An 18,515-nucleotide genomic window follows, 5' to 3' on the forward strand; every position below is an offset into this window, starting at 1 on the left:
AAGGTGGGCAGAGCAGTGATTTTTGTTGATTCCCCTTTCCCTCTACAGACTGCTGTGCTCCCAGGGCCACATCTGTTCCAGGAATTTGGGGAACTCTAGGGAAGAACATGGAAGTGACATACGGTGCAGCAGGAGAGAGTAGGATTTTGTGGGGTTTGTTGTGAAAATCACCATCCTTCCTTGAGGCTTCTGCTGAAACCAAGAGTCTTCCATGAGTAGAGAAACAATCGAATACAATCCATATGAATTATTGTTACATTGGTACCTCAGTTCTCGAACGAAATCCATTCCGGAAGCCCGTTCGGCTTCCAAAACGTTTGAAAACCGAGGTATGGCTTCCTGTTGGTTGCAAGAGCTTCTTGCACTCAGCGGAAGCTGTGTTGCACGTTCAGGTTCCGAAAAACATTAGAAAATGGAAGCATTTACTTCCGGGTTTTTGGCATTCACGAACTGAAACATATGACCATGGAGGCTTTTGGGAACTGAGGTTCCAATGTACTACTATATTTCTGCTGTTTTAAGGCTGAATTGGACTGAATAGTTGTGCCAGTGGAAACTAGCAAAATGGGGCTTCCTACCCCCCCCTCCACCCCACACCCTCTCAGATCAGCTCTGGGAAGTTGGAAGAAACTCCAGAACAAGCTGGGGGAAGAGAGGGGAGATTGTTGTGTCTGGCAAGCAGAAGTGCTTGCAAAGATGGAACTACTGTAACCGTGCGATGTTGAATTCCTCCCTTAGTTGTGTTTTACCACGTTATATTTAATTTTACTGCAGGAGCAAGTGTACGTGCTTGATCCGAAAGGTGGAGTATTTAAAGTTTTAAATAACCAGCTCTATACTACTTGACTAAAAATATGGTTGTGAAAGTGGCGGGGGGAGTCAACTGACCCGATACTTTTCTTTGTGGAATTATTTTCAGCTTTAGGAACTGCCCTACCATTAGGTTGAGTGAGACTATTGTCTTAAGCAGCTGGTTTTGGATATTAGGAATGGGGAACAAATTGATGGACTATTTCATTTACCTTCATTGCACTTTTACTGCAAGGGAGAGGAGGAAACAGTCTTGGAATTTTCTGCCTCAGGTGCCAAAAGATATTGGCCAGCTTTTAAGTGTTATGTACTTTGGGGTCCTTGAGGAGGTTGGTGCCATTTGCTGCTCTTCCTTGGAAAGCAAATATCTTGGGCCACCCTGCTTGCCTGTGGCACATGACTCTTCTAAAGAGTCAGAGAAGCAAGGTGTAGGGCTCAGTCTGCGGAACTCTTGACATGAGAACGTGCAGCGGCCGCGGCTTTGCATCCCTTCCTCTACTTTGCGTGCAGTGACCATGGGAGACGTTGAGAAGGGCAAGAAGATCTTTGTTCTGAAGTGTTCGCAGTTCCACACAGTTGAGAAGGGAGGCAAGCACAAGACTGGCCCTAACCTGCATGGTCTTTTTGGCTGAAAGACTGGTCAGGCCGAAGGTTTCTCTTACACAGAAGCCAACAGAAGCAAAGGTATAACCTGGGGAGAAGATACACTGATGGTTTACTTGGAAAACCTCAAGAAGTATATTCCAGGAACCAAGATGATATTTGCTGGCATTAAGAAGAAGGGGGAGAGGGCAGATTTAATAGCATACCTTAAGGAGGCCTCTTCTAACTAATGCCTTCTGCTGCCTTATTTATTTCACCATACAAATGGAAATGACGCTCTGATGAGATTGGTTTTTAAACTTTCTATTTTTACATGCTTTATATTGTAACAACTTCAAAAAGCCTTCTCGTCAGCCAGAGAACTTTTGATCATGGGTGGTTCTTAACATATGTACTTATTCTTATATTATAATTTATAGAATTGTGCAATCAGGCTTGAATAAGTACAGTCAGGGTGACGGTAGCATTTCCTGATCATGTAATTAAAACAACCCCTGTAAAAAAAAGAGAGAGAGAGAGAAGCAAGGTGTAATGCAGTCTAGAGACTCCTCTCCTCTTCCCAGTAAACTTCCAGAGTGACTCCCCTTACCTCTGCAAAATTACCATGGGTCTCCATTTCATGTTCTTAAAGAAAGAGAGAACAAAGTGACACTAATCAATTCCTAACTTGGCAGCTTCCCAAGTAACAATCTCTAGCCCACACTGTTCACATCCCTTGAGGCTTGGCGGAAACGGCACTAGCACAGACTCACAAGCTTGAGCAGTTGGGGTAAGAAATCAATTCAAATCCCTGCAAACAGTGAAATGTTTACCCAGTGACCCTTTCGTCAGTGAAGCAGAACTGACAGTAGCTCAAAGTAAGTTTAGTAGTTGATAAAGCATCCAATGATTCTGCAATTAGTTTGCTGGAGATTAGAAAGGCTATATCATGAGATAGTGTTCATTAAATGCTTAATAGACTGTGCATTCTCTGCAAATCACTACTGTATATCAAAAAGTGCACATGCAACAGAATGAACAACCTCCTTTACTGGTAGAACAGGTTCCATCCACTCAAGGGGACAAAATAAAAACCTGTGCTTTAAAAACCTCTACACATTTTTTGGACAAACAGGCCACTGTCAGTCATTAAAATTGTTCACCCCTCCCTTCACTGTTTTGCCATTTTGGGCAGGAGCAAGGTTAAGCTTTGCTGAACAGAGGCACTGATTTTATAATGCCCTATCCCAGTAAGCTGTAGGAAGAAATGGAACTTTTATTAAACCGCATTAACAGAAAGATTTTAAATATATATTAATGTATAGACATAGAGCTAAAACAAGCTCCTGTCCAAGCTCTAAGCTCATGCTGGGGGGAGCAGCCACTGAATGAAACTTCCAACCTTCCTTCACTTTTTTTTTTTTTTTAGGTTGTAGCAGAAGAGAGCAGCTATCCTTTAACCTTGACCAAATAATCCTTCCAACAAGCCTGCAGTTTCAGGAGGGACACACACGGAATGAGCCGTGAGAGGGGAAAGGGACACCAGCCTAGCCTAGCTGAATCAATTCTGATGATCAGTGGTCTGAGATGTCGCATCCAGATCACCCTCACATCCTAAACACATTATTATTATTTTTATGCATGAAGGGAGCTGCTCAAGCCATTTTCAGCAACCCATAAATTGAAACGAGACAGCCTAGAGTTTGCATGGATTAGCTACAGACTACTTTTGCTGTGCAACTCCACTAGAACTGAAACTGTTGCTTGCAAAAGTCTTGTTCCACAACAACAAGCTTCTGACTATCAAATGGAATGACATCAGGGCTATTGCTGCAATAATATACACCAGATTTTGCTGTGGGGTTGTTCTTTAAATGGATGCACCCAGATGGTTCAAGTGCAGGGAATCCACCTCTGTTACAGAGAACGGTTGATGTGTACGTTTACACTGCCTTAATGATCCTGTCCACTCTCTCCTGCGTTCCCCCAAATACTTCATGTCACTAACCTGCTTCTCATGGAATTGGGGGGTGGGAAAGCAAAAAGCAAACTCATTCAGAACCTGCTCCATGCTTTTATATCAAATGCTTGTGACCTGGCTCAGAGCTAACACAGCATGGCATCTTTCTGGATACTGTTTTCTCTGTTGAGAAAATCTCAGAGATTAGCAGGGCTAAAAGCATGTGAAACATGCATTCAGTTCGGTTAATGTGTGAATGCAGAGATAACAATGTAAATTTACCTCATTACAATAATATGCACTACAATGGCTCTTTTTGGAATGCAATAAAAAGGCAGATGGGAGGCTATCCTGGCGCTTTGCAGCTTAAAGTGGCACAGTCAAGCACTTCGCTGTCAGAAATAAATCTCTTTATAGGTTGGTCTTGTACTATTATAGCACTGTAATCAGTGGAACCATCCTCCGAATGGACCAATTAAACATCGCACAAAGATGTTCTTAGAGTTTAATTTCAGCAAAATCTCATTTGTTTGCAAAACTCTCTTAAAAGCCAAAGAACAATGTTCCTTTCTCCAACAATTATAACACCCTCCCTTTCAGTTTGGCAAGCAATATGGTTCCTCCAGTTCAGGGCCAAGAAAAAATTTGGGGGGAGAGAACACAAGATTATGAAAGCAAACATTTAAAATGAGTAAAAGGTAAAGGTAAAGGACCCCTGACAGTTAAGTCCAGTCGCGAACGACTCTGAGGTTGCAGCGCTCATCTTGCTTTACTGGCTGAGAAAGCCGACATTTGTCCGCAGAGAGTTTTTCCAGGTCATAGGGCCAGCATGACTAAGCCTGGCAAAACCAGAGCAGCGCACAGAAACGGCGTTTACTTTCCCGCCGGAGCGGTACCTATTTATCTACTTGTACTGAGAGCCAGTGTGGTGTAGTGGTTAAGAGTGGTAGACTCATAATCTGGGGAACCAGGTTCGCATCTCCACTCCTCCACATGCAGCTGCTGGGTGACCTTGGGCTAGTCACACTTCTTTGAAGTCTCTCAGCCCCACAGAGTCTTACAGAGTGTTTGTTGTGGGGGAGGAAGGGAAAGGAGAATGTTAGCTGCTTTGAGACTCCTTCGGGTAGTGATAAAGCGGGATATCAAATCCAAACTCTTCTTCTTCTACTACTACTTTTGACGTGCTTTTGAACTGCTAGGTTGGGCAGGAGCTGGGACCAAGCAACGGGAGCTCACCCCATTGCGGGGATTTGAACCTCTGACCTTCCGAACGGCAAGCCCTAGGCTCAGTTGTTTAGACCACAGCGCCACCCGCGGAAAAACCCACTTTAAAATAATTATAAAATGCAACACCCAAGAAAAGTCAACCATCCACTGAAATTTCAGTAAAATCAGTTAAAGTGATTTCAATGACTATACAGTATCACATAATACACTTTAAACAACCTCAAAGGGAATGCAGCATTGTCTTACTTAATCTCATTCAGAAGTCATTCACATCCACAGTCAGTAAATCAAGAAGGCTAGCTACATATAGATTGTGGTTCATATGAAGGGGCTGGGATCTTGGCTCTTGGGCTCCATGATCACTGCAGATGGTGACAGCAGTCACAAAAATAAAAGACACCTGCTTCTTGGGAGAAAAGCGACGGCAAACCTAGACAGCATCTTAAAAAGCAGAGACATCATCTTGCCGACAAAGGTCTGTATAGTTAAAGCTCCATTTTCACTATCTTGATTTCCCTAGTTTTTTTGTTTTTATGACAACAAATTATAATCTCTATGGGTAGGGTCCTTTTGTTTCACTTCCCCCATCTTTAGATACATTTGTTTGTTTCCTCCTCTGCCCTTTCTTCCATCTCTTTTTAATTTTGTTTAACTTAATATACATTCAACAGCTAAACCTTAAAAAAATAAGATTTTCCACAATCTTTCACACATACACAGTCAAACACATTTCTACCTACATATCGCCATACACCGGTATATTATAAAAGGGTTGTGAAAAAGCCGCTTCACATGTTCCATATGGCTTAGAGTCTTAATGATCTTATTTTTCCAGATCTCCTAGCTCCCAGACAGTCTATATCTTCAATTTGTCCTTTACTTTCTCAATAGTCTGTATATTTTTCCCATCTCATTTTCTTCCATATCTTAAAACTTCCCTGTTGCCCTTTTAAAGTGAAATGCTCATTTGCCAATAAAGATACTAAATGCAGAGATGGGGGGCGGGATCATTGTTTATATTGATCCCAGATTCCTAAGCAAACATTTACTACACAGGATTCTTCTACATAAACTGTTTTCCTAACCTTCTTATCCATTTGTCTTCTGCAATTTTCTTCTATGTTATACCACTGCCTTATACATGCTAGACCAGCAGCATCTACGTAATAGCTCCCTCTCTCCTACATCTTAGGGTGTCCAGCTTGTATTGCCTAGACACTAATATGTGGGGGGAAAAATCACAATGAAAATGTAAACATAACCATTGCACTTAATTAATCTGTAGCAAAGGCTTCATTCTACGAAAGCAATACAATATAGATGTTTTTGAGCAACAGCATGAGATTCTTCAACATTTTTTAAAGGAACTGGGCATGCTTAAACTGGGCGTGTTAAAAAAGATAACAAAGACATTAGCATGTTCTCTGCTTTTGATTTTGTGTTTCCCAGTTCTATGCTTTTGGATATACGAGCCATTCCTGAACATATAAAGGTGTGTGATATATATAGATACAGATATACAGATACAGATATATAATCAAGTTTTTGTGTTGTTGTTTTGCAAAATAATATGGCTGCTTCTAAAACACAGCATGATACAGTTACATGTCTAAGGCTGACAGCAAATTACAACTGGAATCTATGCCATATTCTGACATACTTCAGCCTTCAGAAGAGAAACGTAAAAGTAATCTAATTTGATTTCTCACCATGAGAATGTCTATGAGAAGTTCTTATTTCTGCTCCTGCTAAAAAAATGAATTAGCCTTAAGTCACAGTTCTGTACGAGCTTGTATTTTTTGAAAAATGTGATTTACAGTAATTACCTCTGCAAAGCAACATCAGACTGCCCCCCTTATGCTTTTGAAGTTCAGCCATTCAGAAAAGCCAAAGAGAACATCCTAGTCAAGTATATGACGATTGGGAAAGGAAAGGGAATTGATTTTGTTTCCCTAGATATTACCTTGTCATTCACAGGAAGGTTTCTGACACAGAAGACCAAGTAAAATGCATTGGCCATGGAACGAGGAGAAAGAGGCCAGATTGACTCAAGCCATAAGGTACACTTTAATTATGCTGCTTCACTTCTGTTTTTTAGCAAGTATTCCTGGCAGTCCTCTCTACAGAGCTCAAGTTCATTGCAGACCATTCAGAGGTTGCAACTATGGAAATGTCAGGGTCACTGAACAGCTTGTGCCAGGTGTCACAGACAAAAGATCCTCTTTGAAAACCTAGCAACTTTGGATGACTCACACTAATAATTGTAGAAGCATCTGACATCAACCAAAAATACCTTTCTTTCCTTTATCTGGACACCACAATTGCCCCGGCTTCATTTGCTGTTGTATGTATAAAACTATAACAGTTGGACAATGCTAGAGGTACTTAACCCAAACCAGCAAAATTATTCTGATTAATATTATCAGATGCATCCATACCCAGCAATGTGCATGATTTAATAACCTTCTGCTAGAACTTTTATCCATTTCTCTTAGGACAATTGCACAGTCCCTAATGCCATTCACAATACAGTTTATGCTCAGAAACTTGGACTAGAAATCTGGTTCCAGTTACAGATAGGTAGCCGTGTTGGTCTGCCATAGTCAAAAGAAAACAAATTCCTTCCAGTAGCACCTTAAAGACCAACTAAGTCAGTTCTTGGTATGAGCTTTCATGTGCATGCACACTTCTGTATCTGAAGCACACTTGTGTATCTGAAGAAGTGTGCATGCACACGAAAGCTCATACCAAGAACTGACTTAGAAATCTGGTGTCATGGGACTGAGGGCTTCTGGGACTGAGGCTAGTAAGCTAACAGGGACCATGTGCACTAAGGCCACAAAGTCCTTGGGGGGCACAGAAGGAAATACAGACGGTAAACAAATAAGTACAGGTGGGTAACATCAGCCACTGCAACTGGCAGACAGTGTGAAACCCGTGGAGTGACTAGGCCTGGTATAAATTCCTTCAGAGCATTGTCTTCTGTCTGAGGCACCTCAGTCTTCAGCCCCAGCAACTGACTTTAGGGCCTAAGGGGCAGAGAACATTAGGATGGCATTCTGGTATGACTACCCACAGTACCACCTCTGATACCTACCTACACTGAGAGGGGGGGAAGGGTGGTAAGGTCAGTGGTAGAGCATGTACAAAAAGCCCTATGGGCAGGGCTAGGAAAAAACAAGCCCCTAGTGATTTTGGTGGTGGCAGCAGAAAGAGAAAACGGTGTTGAGAATTGCCCCCTTCTTAATTATCGATTCAATCATCTGCTGGGTGAGGAGGGGATGATAATCCCCTTTAGTTGATCGGCATGGATTAGCTTGCGGGGGGCGGGGCTACATCTTTGTCCAGTGTGGGCAAGAGTGTGCATACCCACCAATGGCACGTGGCCTCCAAAGGGGTGGCCAATGATGAATGTGACCCTCTGGTGAAAAAGCAGTCACCATCCCTGGTGTAGACAATATGGAGCTAGATGGCTCAGTGCTATAAGGCCGTGTCCTTAAGATTCTGCAGGCACTTTGCCGGATACACACAGGCCATAGTAGACTAGCAAGATCAGCACTAACCCCACACTACTACTAACTCTCCAACACATAGCTTTTAGCTCACTTCCTGTTTAGTACTACAGCAACTATAATCTAGAGGCAGCCTTAATTCTCTGCAAATTGTGCTGAAGAATAAGATATTTGCAGCTTCTGTCTCCAGACTTAAATCAGCACCAATTTATCTACTAACACACTGGAGGATTCCAAGAAATATTGAATTATAGAGTTCAAAAAGCAGGTACTTCAGAATTCTGTAGTAATATTGTGCTACATAACAGCTAAATGAAAACCTAAACCAAACCTAAAATTGGGGAGGGGGGGGGACTAGATTTGTGACAATCTTGGACCTGGCCAGCAGGAATTATATTCAGAACAGCTGAGGAAAGAGCCGCTTTGCCTATGGGCACTTGTACCAGCTATATTCATGACAATGATTGCTCAGTTCACACATTCCATTTGTACATGGGAATGAAGAATGGCCATATGTTAAACAGTATATCGTATGATCCAACTCTTAGTGGATAAATGTGGATCTATTAAAGCTACTGAGTGCATATATATCATAGAGCAGATCAGAAATTAATCAACTATACTTTGAAAGCTAACAAACATGCCACATTCTGTGGCTCAGTCTATGCTTTAGGTCTCTGCAACTGTGTTCTCAGTTGGCTTTCTTGATTTTACAGCAACAAAAGGAGTTGCTCTTCCCTCCCCTTCTTTGCTGGGTATCCTCAACCCCCACTACTCTCGCCCTCTATTTCTGTGGGTGGTCTCTCAATAAACTGATAGGCTTTCAGTACCACTTATAATACGTAGACACCCCACTATATCTTTCTATTGTTTTCTCTCTGTCCAACAGGTATTTCTGTGTGAATGTCCCCCGGATGTCTCAAATTCAGTATGACTGGACTGCTTATATTCCCTTCCAACTGTTCTGCTCCTTAATAACTGCCACACTTTGACATCACCACCATCTTTCTGATTTCTCTTTTGTTTTTACTCACCATATTCACTTTGTGCCACAGCCCATTCAGCTAACACACAGGTGCATGCTCAACTCCCACTTTGACATCTGCAAGCATGGTAGCCTTTCTTTATCACACCAGAGTTGTCTCACCTCCATCCGTAACACTGCTTACAATATTTACTTCTCTAGTCGTTCAGATCATATGATACCCCTACTCATATCGCTTCACCAGCTTCCCTTTTTTCTGCATTCAGCACAAGCTTTGTCTTTATCTTAAAAACTCTGCATTTTTCAGTGCTTCCATGACACAACCCCATATGTGATCTTCACTCCTAAAATTCCACCAGCTACAGACACCATAATTTTTTTCTACACTCAAATGATTTCGTTCATTCTCTCTGTCTTCTCCTTGTGCTGTGAACTCCCTCTAGTAAAACATATGTGGTTCCATTTTGCTATTTTCATTAGAATCGCTCCTCAAAGTCATGCTTTTGTACAGAGCCTTTAATATGACCCCTTAATTGCTTTCCTTTCCAGAAACAAAGCCTACCTTCCTGTAGCTTCATGTGCTGACATTCGTTGTTCATTTTTCCTTTCTCGTCTATCCTACATCTTTTCTTATCTTTCCACAGTCAACATACAGCTCTCTTTGGGACAGTGGCCTTCTTTTGTTTATTCTGTACCTCTGTAAAGCCCTATATAAACTAACAGTGCTGAATTAATATAACAAGAACCACCCCCACCCCCAAAGTAAACGTCAAATTAATGTCATTTTCCCCTCTAAAGTGGGTGCTACAAAAATAAACAACCCTTAATAGATTTTGGCTGCATTTCAAAACCTGCCCCCAACCTATCTATGCTCCACAGTGGCCCAAGTATTTATTGTATAGGAGCCCCAAACTTGAAAGCTTGTTTTCAACCATGTCATTTATTTATATGAGGAAATGGAACAGTGTTGCCATGAAAACCATCTTTTTGAATGCGATCCTTATTTTGCGTATACAATAGGCTCTTCTCAGAGCCTGGCTCCCTCTGTAACAATGGCAATAAAACTAAGTGCACCATTTCAATAAAAAAATGATTTACTGCCAGACATAAACCTTAGAGAACATCATCCACAAAGCTGCCTCCCCACTGAACCTGAAGCATTAACAAGGCATGTTTTACACTGGACATTCGCCATCACTGCCCCCCTAGCAGTCAAAATGTAAACCCCTAAAATAGGTTTAGGCAAACTTCTACTGTGTTTTATTTAAAAGAAATTTACCAGCTTATTTAAATTGCCCTTTATTAGTCATGAGACTTGAGGGAGGTGCCCTCCCAAGGATAATAGTATTTCAGTTCACTTGGTTTTGAATTTATCTTAAGTATGAATGACTAATTAAGGTAATAAGCTCCCTGGGGCTGCAATGTTGTTGTCTATATACAGCGCTTAACCCTTTGGCATAATTAAAATATAATCCCATAGCTAGATACCCTGAGGAATGTTACATTTATCTGCAAAATGGGGAGGGGAGTCTGCATAAGGCACATAATTATCTAGTAGGAAACATATTACTAATAAAGAAGCATCTAGATTACAGGGGTCTATGGAAGTGCACACTCAATGGGTGACAAGAAAGGTGACAAAGACGCACCAATAGGAGTGACATATAATAATAATAATTTATTATTTATACCCCGCCCATCTGGCTGGGCCTTCCCAGCCACTCTGGGCGGCTTCCATAGAAACCAAAAATACAGTAAAATATATCCAGAGTCTATTCTCATGATCTATCCAAGACCTTCCTCCAGCCCAGGGTTACCCCCAGACCCTTTTGGAATCTGTAAGGGGGCAATTGCTCCCCGCTCCAAAGAAGGTGCCATTTGTGATGACAGGGGCCCATTACAGCTGCATGAAGCCTATTTTCAACGGAATCTTGCAGGAACTTGACATAAATGTCCTGGTAGGAACTTGTAAGAACTTAACAGCAGTGTCATTTAGAAGACAAGAAAAACCCTCCGCTTTAGGAAATCTTTCAGCTTTGTGTTTCTCATTTTTTTTGTGGGCTTTAATCAGTGGCGTGTGGTGAAACATTTCGTAGGGGAACAGTTAGGGGAAATTGCAAGGGCAATTGGGGAGGGGAACATTGCACATGTGAGCATCATTCCTCCCTCCCTAAGCAGGGCAGAAGCTTCCCGGGCTTTGGGAAGGAGGCACCAGGGGAACATTTAAGGGACTAGCCTAGTTCCCCTAGTCCAGTGACTGCACACCACTGGCTTTAATCTGTTTTAACTATTATGTGGGTTTGTGTTAATTGCATTTACTTTTGTGATTTGCCTTGAGTTGGGTCTTGCCTAAATGAAATTAACAACAACAACCACCATCACCCCCCACCTCCACCCACTGGCATTGATCAAGTGGTTCTTCTGTGCAATCATCTTTGGGGAAAATATATTGCCCTAGGCACTAGTAGTTAGCACTGCTGATTCTGCAGTGGTATGTGGCAGCTGAGCACAATGCATGGACTTTTCAGCTAGCACTACAGAGAGGACTATTGTCCTTGCAAAGCTCATACAAAATGTTCTCTGCAGTGGCTAGTGCAGGTGTACTTAGAAATATAGTGGAACACGAGTAAAACATTCCTAATTTTGATTCGCATATTCTGTTTACTGATGGATGGATGGATGGACGCGTACCCAATAATTTTACTGTTTATAGCTAACCAACCCAAAGCAAAAGCTAACCCAAGAAAAGTTCTGGTATTTTAAATTCAGTTTTGTGCCTGGCCTTCCCCTCCAGAAGATGCTTCTAATAATGACAAATTGCAAGGAAAATCTGCTGTGCCAAAAAAAGGCTATGAAGGAACCCAGCAAACTCTGCTTGAGCAACTCACCCACATATACATTTTAATCCAATTCAGCAGAGGTGAAGTGCTGAGGTCTCAGACAACGACATCCCTCAGCCTACCTTCCAGATCTGCTATGATAAAAAGCAATGCTGCTTAATTAAGCACCTCTGATGGTATGCACGAGAAATTGGTTATTTCGTAGCACTGCAGTATGATTTTCACATTTTCTCCCAATTACCCACATTGTTCCTCCTGTGCAGTCTCTGGGGATTTTGTTTTCCCCATTTCATCTCTAAATTAGCTCCTGTTGAATCATTACTCATCTTATCAGTGACTGGCAGACATTAATGAATTACTGATTTCCAGCATGCCCCCCTCCATGATAGCTATAATAGAAACAAAGGGTAATTTTAGCATCAGACTTCTTATTTGGAATAATTTTAGGAAAGTGAATTTTGTGCTGGTAAAAAGTTACTGATTGACAGCATTAGATAAGTCCCCAATGAATGACTATAGCACAACTAGCAGCAAAGCTAGTGCTCCTTAAGTTACTCCTGCATATATAACTTTGGGACCTACAAAAATTACTTCTAGAAACTGGAAGTGGAAGGCACATATTATTTTCCCCTTTGACATTGCTGGTCTTAACACACAGCTAGCAGTGGGCCATATGACCAAAATATAGAGGCAGATTTTCACACTACTCATGTTTATAATATTGGGTGGAATTCAACATTACACTATGTTGAACTTTACATCAGTGCAAGCATACCAGCTGGACAGACGGAATAATCCCCCCTAATGCTGTTCTGGGGGTTATTCCTACTCCTCCAGAGCTAATTTCAGGGGGTACAGAGGGTTACAGGCAGGGAGAGGAGAGAGGGACATGCCTCATTGTTCCAGTGGAAGCAGGGCTTCTGCAGATAGGGTTTGTTAGTTGCAGCCTGCCCATTGTAGTTATAATATCATGCTACCCATGTTTTGTATTGCTGCGAGCACAAATTCATTTTGCAAAGAAAAGGACACAACTAGCGGACAGCAATAACATGTTTGAAGCTTTACTGGTAATACTCAAAATGTCCAACATCTCAAAAACAAGGATATTTTGGTCACTCCACCACAGGACTTAAAATAAATCTACATGGCAGCTCCAGCAGCAGCGGAGGCAGCATTAACAACATGCTCATTCTGCTCATTCTGGGTTAGCTTGGATAATGAGAAATTTCATCTCTTCAAAGAAGGTGCAAGGTAATTTGTTCAAAAAGTCTGCAGCTTAATTGGAAAACAAACTCCTTCTCAAGATTTTAAGACAGCTAAATTATAAATTACAATAGACATGTGTTGCCTTAACTGCCAATCTAAATCTTGTCTTCAGACTACTGAAGAAGAAAAACACGTGTCCTTTATAATTAATACATATAACAGATTAAGGTGAAAGAGGTTCTTTACATATTAAATTTTGAGGAAGCTGACTTCAAACAACTTTTAATGACTATATCTCCTTTTTACATTACAGTGGTACCTTGGTTCTTGAACTTAATCTGTTCCGGGAGTCCGTTCGACTCCCGGAACAGTTCAAAACCAAGGGGCGGCTTCCGATTGGCTGCAGGAGTTTTCTACAGTCAAGTGGGAGCCGTGTCAGATGTTCGGCTTCCAGAAAACAGTCGCAAACCAGAACACACACTTACAGTTTTGTAGCGTTTGGGAGCCGATTTTTTCGGGAGCCAAGCCATTGGAGAACCAAGGTACCACTGTAGTACAGTGGTACCTCAGGTTAAGTACTTAATTCATTCCAGAGGTCCATTCTTAACCTGAAACTGTTCTTAACCTGAAGCACCACTTTAGCTAATGTGGCTTCCTGCTGCTGCCGCGCCGCAGGAGCACGATTTCTGTTCTCACCCTGAACAAAGTTCTTAACCTGAAGCACTATTTCTGGATTAGGAGTCTGTAACCTGAAGCGTATGTAACCTGAAGCATATGTAAGCTGAGGTACGACTGTATACTTTGTCCTGATCTGGCTGCTTCTAATTGCCAAGCTACTGCCCTGATTACTATGAACTATGGATATGTAGATAAGGTAAGCTTGGCTGTCTGGTACTAATGTTGCAAAACAAAAGGAACAAACTTTTCCTACAACTGGAACCAAAGGAAAGAAAGGTGCCACAAGAACTAAAAATTTAGCCGTGATTCCATGCAACAGAGAGAGCATTACAAGTCTAGGCTCATTCAAGGTATCATGCTGACAGCTGATATTCCTGTGGCTCATGTTTCTGTAAAGCCAGACTGGTTGTTTCTCCAAATTTGCAGTGCTGGCATTAATTCCCATTTCACTTATCTCTTTACAGGATTTCAGAGGATATGTGAAGGCAATACAAATTTCCACAATTACTTAATTTTTGATTTTTTTAGTTCACTCAATCCCAGTCCCTCTGACTAAGTCAGTTACCTACTTATCCAGAAACAGTGTATAATTTGGGGGGGGCCCCCATGTTTGAAGAGACACAGTTGGAAACAACTGCTTCAAAGTTCAATGAAATGTCCAAAGGATATGCTGAATGACGAGCCAGATTTCTAATCTATCCTACAGCAAAGAGAAAATGCCCCATGGGCTGTAGTGGCCACAGTAAAAAGATCAAAAAGCCAAACTGCTCTTTGATCTTGGGAAGGTCGACTCCCCACACATCAACTTCAGCAAAACCCATTTTGAAAGCCTAAAATAAGAGTAAAATAATTATCATAGTCACTGCAAAGCAGAGACCATCAACTCTGAACCACATGGTAGAGAATGATTATATAAAGCCTGAAGTGATTCCAAGATATATCAGAACAAAATGAGAAACTTTGGGAAGGGCAGAAGCATTGCACATGGTTTTATTCCATTTACTTCTTCTGTCTTCTGTCCTGCCATTACTGCTGTCCTGAAGACTAACATGCTCAACACTTAAGTGTGCCTGTCTTAAACATAACAGCTGGCTCTTCCAAGCTTCCCTTCTAACCCTGAAGCCCCCCCCCCCGCTCCGTATTAGCTTTCTACTACAATGCTGCTTCCCCGCGACGGGGTGAGCTCCAGTTGCTTGGTCCCTGCTCCTGCCAACCTAGCTGTTTGAAAGCATATCAAAATGCAAGTAGATAAATAGGTACCGCTCCAGCGGAAAGGTAAACAGCGTTTCCATGCGCTGCTCTGGTTCACCAGAAGCGGCTTAGTCATGCTTGCCACATGACCTGGAAGCTGTATGCCAGCTCCCTCGGCCAATAAAGCGAGATGAACACCGCAACCCCAGAGTCGGCCACGACTGGACCTAATGGTCAGGGGTCCCCTTTACCCTTTACCTTACAATGCTGCTAATATAATCCTTTTCCAAACTGATCTTTATACTTCCCCCCACCCTTGTACAGTGGTACCTCAGGTTAAGTACTTAATTCGTTCTGGAGGTCCGTACTTAACCTGAAACTGTTCTTAACCTGAAGCACCACTTTAGCTAATGGGGCCTCCTGCTGCTGCTGCGCAGCCAGAGCACGATTTCTGTTCTCATCCTGAAGCAAAGTTCTTAACCCGAGGTACTATTTCTCGGTTAGCAGAGTCTGTAACCTGAAGCGTATGTAACCTGAGGTACCACTGTATCAAGCTACAACTATTAGTTGTCATTTGCAAAGGCCCCACAGAATCTGGTGATGGTTTTTGTTATTCCATTCTTGTGCTAATAGTAGTGTCTAAACTGAGAGGCAGTTCCTCCTCTGAATTTCTTTCTTCATTTACACTTTTTTTTTTGGAATCCAAGCATATACAAACAAATCCTAATTACCTGCAAGACAGTGACTCCAACACCATCTGATAACCATTGATGAGCCTAATGTGATTTGGTATTCAAATTGTACCTGAGGAAAACAAACCACTATTCAATTTCTGGTTGGTTCCTTCACCATTCTACCAACCATGACTGTGTATATGTTAAGAATTATCAGTTTTTAAAATATTATTATTTAAAAGCATCATCACCATCAAGCACATTAAATTTATTGTGTGTAATCCACGAACATATCACAGACACAATATTTTAAAAATAAATATTGAAACAAATTACAGCCACAGGAATAGGCTGGGCCATAGCTGCCAACCTTCCCTTTTTTTGTGGCAAATTCCCTTATTCCAGCGCCGTTTCCCGCTGCTTCCCACTGCTATCCCGGATTGTTAGATATCCCGTAGACTGTCCCCAGGTGAGGCTGCTGATCCCTTATTTTCGAGGCTGCTGATCCCTTATTTTCAAATCTGAAAGTTGACAGCTATGGGCTGGGCCCATGTGTGCATTCCCCTATCTGTGCAAGTAGGCAGCTGCTATTTGTATATGATGTGTTGTTTTTAAATTTAATTCTTCCACGATCAAACGCTTTTTGTGATATTTAAATTAGATGCATTTAGGGGAAAATATATACCATGGACAGCTACAACTTATAGTGCATGCTGCATTTGAAACCTGCTGAGCCATGCAAGAACAAAATCAAAATGATTTACTGCTAGCATAGTGACTCTTTTAACATTAGGTTTTAACACTGCAACCTTTCATAGTGTCCGTTTAACTCCATTAATCTTTAGAGAAGGCTCAAGGAATGTTTTGGTGCCACTGATTACTTCAGTGGCCCAAATTTTGCACGAGGGTTAAAACAAAAGTAGCAGGTAAAAATCACTCCTTTCCCAAAGGTGAGCTTTCCTATGCAGGCTAACATACTTTGACACTGCTTATTTCATTGTTTAACAAGGTTCTATTGCTGCATCCATGAGAATGATTGGGAAGAAACAGAAGTTGCAAGTATCCCAGGTGGGCTAAAATTGATGTTGGGAGAGAGAAATCAGTCTTGTCTGTTTTAATAAAAAAGAGTTTTAGAAGGACTTCTTGGTTCAATCTCTGGGTTTTTTGGGGGGGGAGGGAAGGGGGGGAATGACTGCCATAAGGACATACAGCAAGTCTCCCAATTACACAATAAATCCAGTTTGGCAAATGCCCTGACAGCTTAATCAATACTCGGTGGTTTAATGATGAAGCTCCTCTCTTTGCTCTCAATGTACCATTTGGCAGCCTTGAGAATATTTTCAACCATAATGGCTATTTATAACACAAAAATGCAAAAGAAAGCTGCCCAATTTACACAGCATTCACTGCACAAATACATTTTCTGTTGATTTCATTGGTTCTGACACATACCCACACCAACACCCACACCCCTGAGAAAACCGTAGAAAACCTTCAGTTCCTCTGTCTAGAGAAGACCCAGTGGCGTAGCGTGGGTTGTCAGCACCCGGGGCAAGGCAAGTAATTTGCGCCCCCTAACCCGTGGATTTGCGCCCCCTAACCCGTGGATTTGCGCCCCCTAACCCGTGGATTTGCCCTAACCCCAGATGTTGCGCCCGGTGCGGCCGGCCCCCCCTGCACCCCCACGCTACGCCACTGAGAAGACCACTATAAAAACACATAGTAGGATAAGCACTTCAATTATGGACAGGATGAGATAAGATAAATAAGATGTTCTGAAGCAGCTCTTTCATCCTTTTAACTACTGCTGCTCACTTTATTGATAACATACTATTATGAGTTTGTGGGTAACTGGACTCCCCTTCTAATTTCTGACTCCCCTAAATTCCTGGGTGCCAGATCCTCCCCTAAATTCCTGGGTGTTTAATCTATGCTTGCACTAATGAGATGGGTTGCCAAACGCTGGATTTAACAGTGTCAAACCAGTTTTTCCATGCTCAGGATATTGCCTAGGAGAAGAGTCATCATGGAGAACCAAAGGAAAGTAATGGGCGATTAACAATGCAAAGACTCTGTGCCAGCCAGAAAATGGAGGGAGTTGTTCCCTGAGCTTGGAGATAGTGAGCAAAGCCAAAAGAGGGACAGTTGTTAAGGATTCCAGTGGTGATGATGTGACCGAGGGAAAAAGCTCGCTCTTTCTTTCTTTCTTTGATCCAAGGCTGCAGCAATGGGAGAAACAGCACCCTCTTGGACTGTAATACTTTGAACCCCTCCATCATAGGCTCAGGTCATATGTATGTGTAAATAAACCATATATCAAAAAGATACCACAGTCTCCACTGTGCCTCATTTCCGAAAGGAAACACGAACCCTGAGTAAGCACTTGAAAAACCTGGAATCTCGCGTGGTTCAGAGATTTTTTTTTGGGGGGGGGTGTAACAATACATAAGGAGGTGAAACTGTTACAGCAAAACCAATACTTTAAAGCTAACTATTCTAGAGTCAGAGCTAAATACTTAATAATCAATCTTTCTTCTGCCCAGATGCAAGAACATTCCTTCCCCTCAGGAATATTGTAATCAAATGGTAACTCTTTCAGTCTCCATCATCACCAACCCAGGTGCTGCCCAAACAAGTGACCAACTCCAGCATGATTGAAGAGTAGGTGCACCTATATGCACTGAAGCCAAGAGTAGTCTCAGTACCATTCCCGGGTCCTGACTCTCACAATGCCCTTGACATGCCGCCTCTTCTTCAGATAATGCATAGAACCTCAGGTGAGAGACACAGTTTGGCATCCCTGCACAAACATGAAATGCATTTTCCTACTGTTAGTCAGGCCTGTGCTCA

General features: G+C 42.0%; 1 protein-coding gene, 1 long non-coding RNA gene and 1 pseudogene across 4 annotated transcripts in view; 2 read left to right on the forward strand and 1 right to left on the reverse strand.

The window, feature by feature from the left end:
• RPTOR (regulatory associated protein of MTOR complex 1) overlaps positions 1–18,515 on the reverse strand; it is a 328,366-nt gene that overhangs the window by 149,747 nt on the left and 160,104 nt on the right. The window lies entirely within an intron of this gene.
• On the forward strand, positions 1,248–1,901 carry LOC309334423 (cytochrome c pseudogene; annotated as a pseudogene). The gene has a single exon. The product of its transcript is annotated as a cytochrome c pseudogene (transcript).
• Positions 15,252–17,868, forward strand: LOC309335136. Its single transcript, XR_014153383.1, has 3 exons — positions 15,252–15,317; positions 15,546–16,733; positions 17,667–17,868. It is a non-coding gene; the product is annotated as an uncharacterized lncRNA (long non-coding RNA).

The sequence above is a fragment of the Podarcis erhardii genome (assembly GCF_964252035.2).
Source record: "Podarcis erhardii genome assembly, chromosome: 2".
Classification (NCBI taxonomy): Eukaryota; Metazoa; Chordata; class Lepidosauria; order Squamata; family Lacertidae; genus Podarcis; species Podarcis erhardii.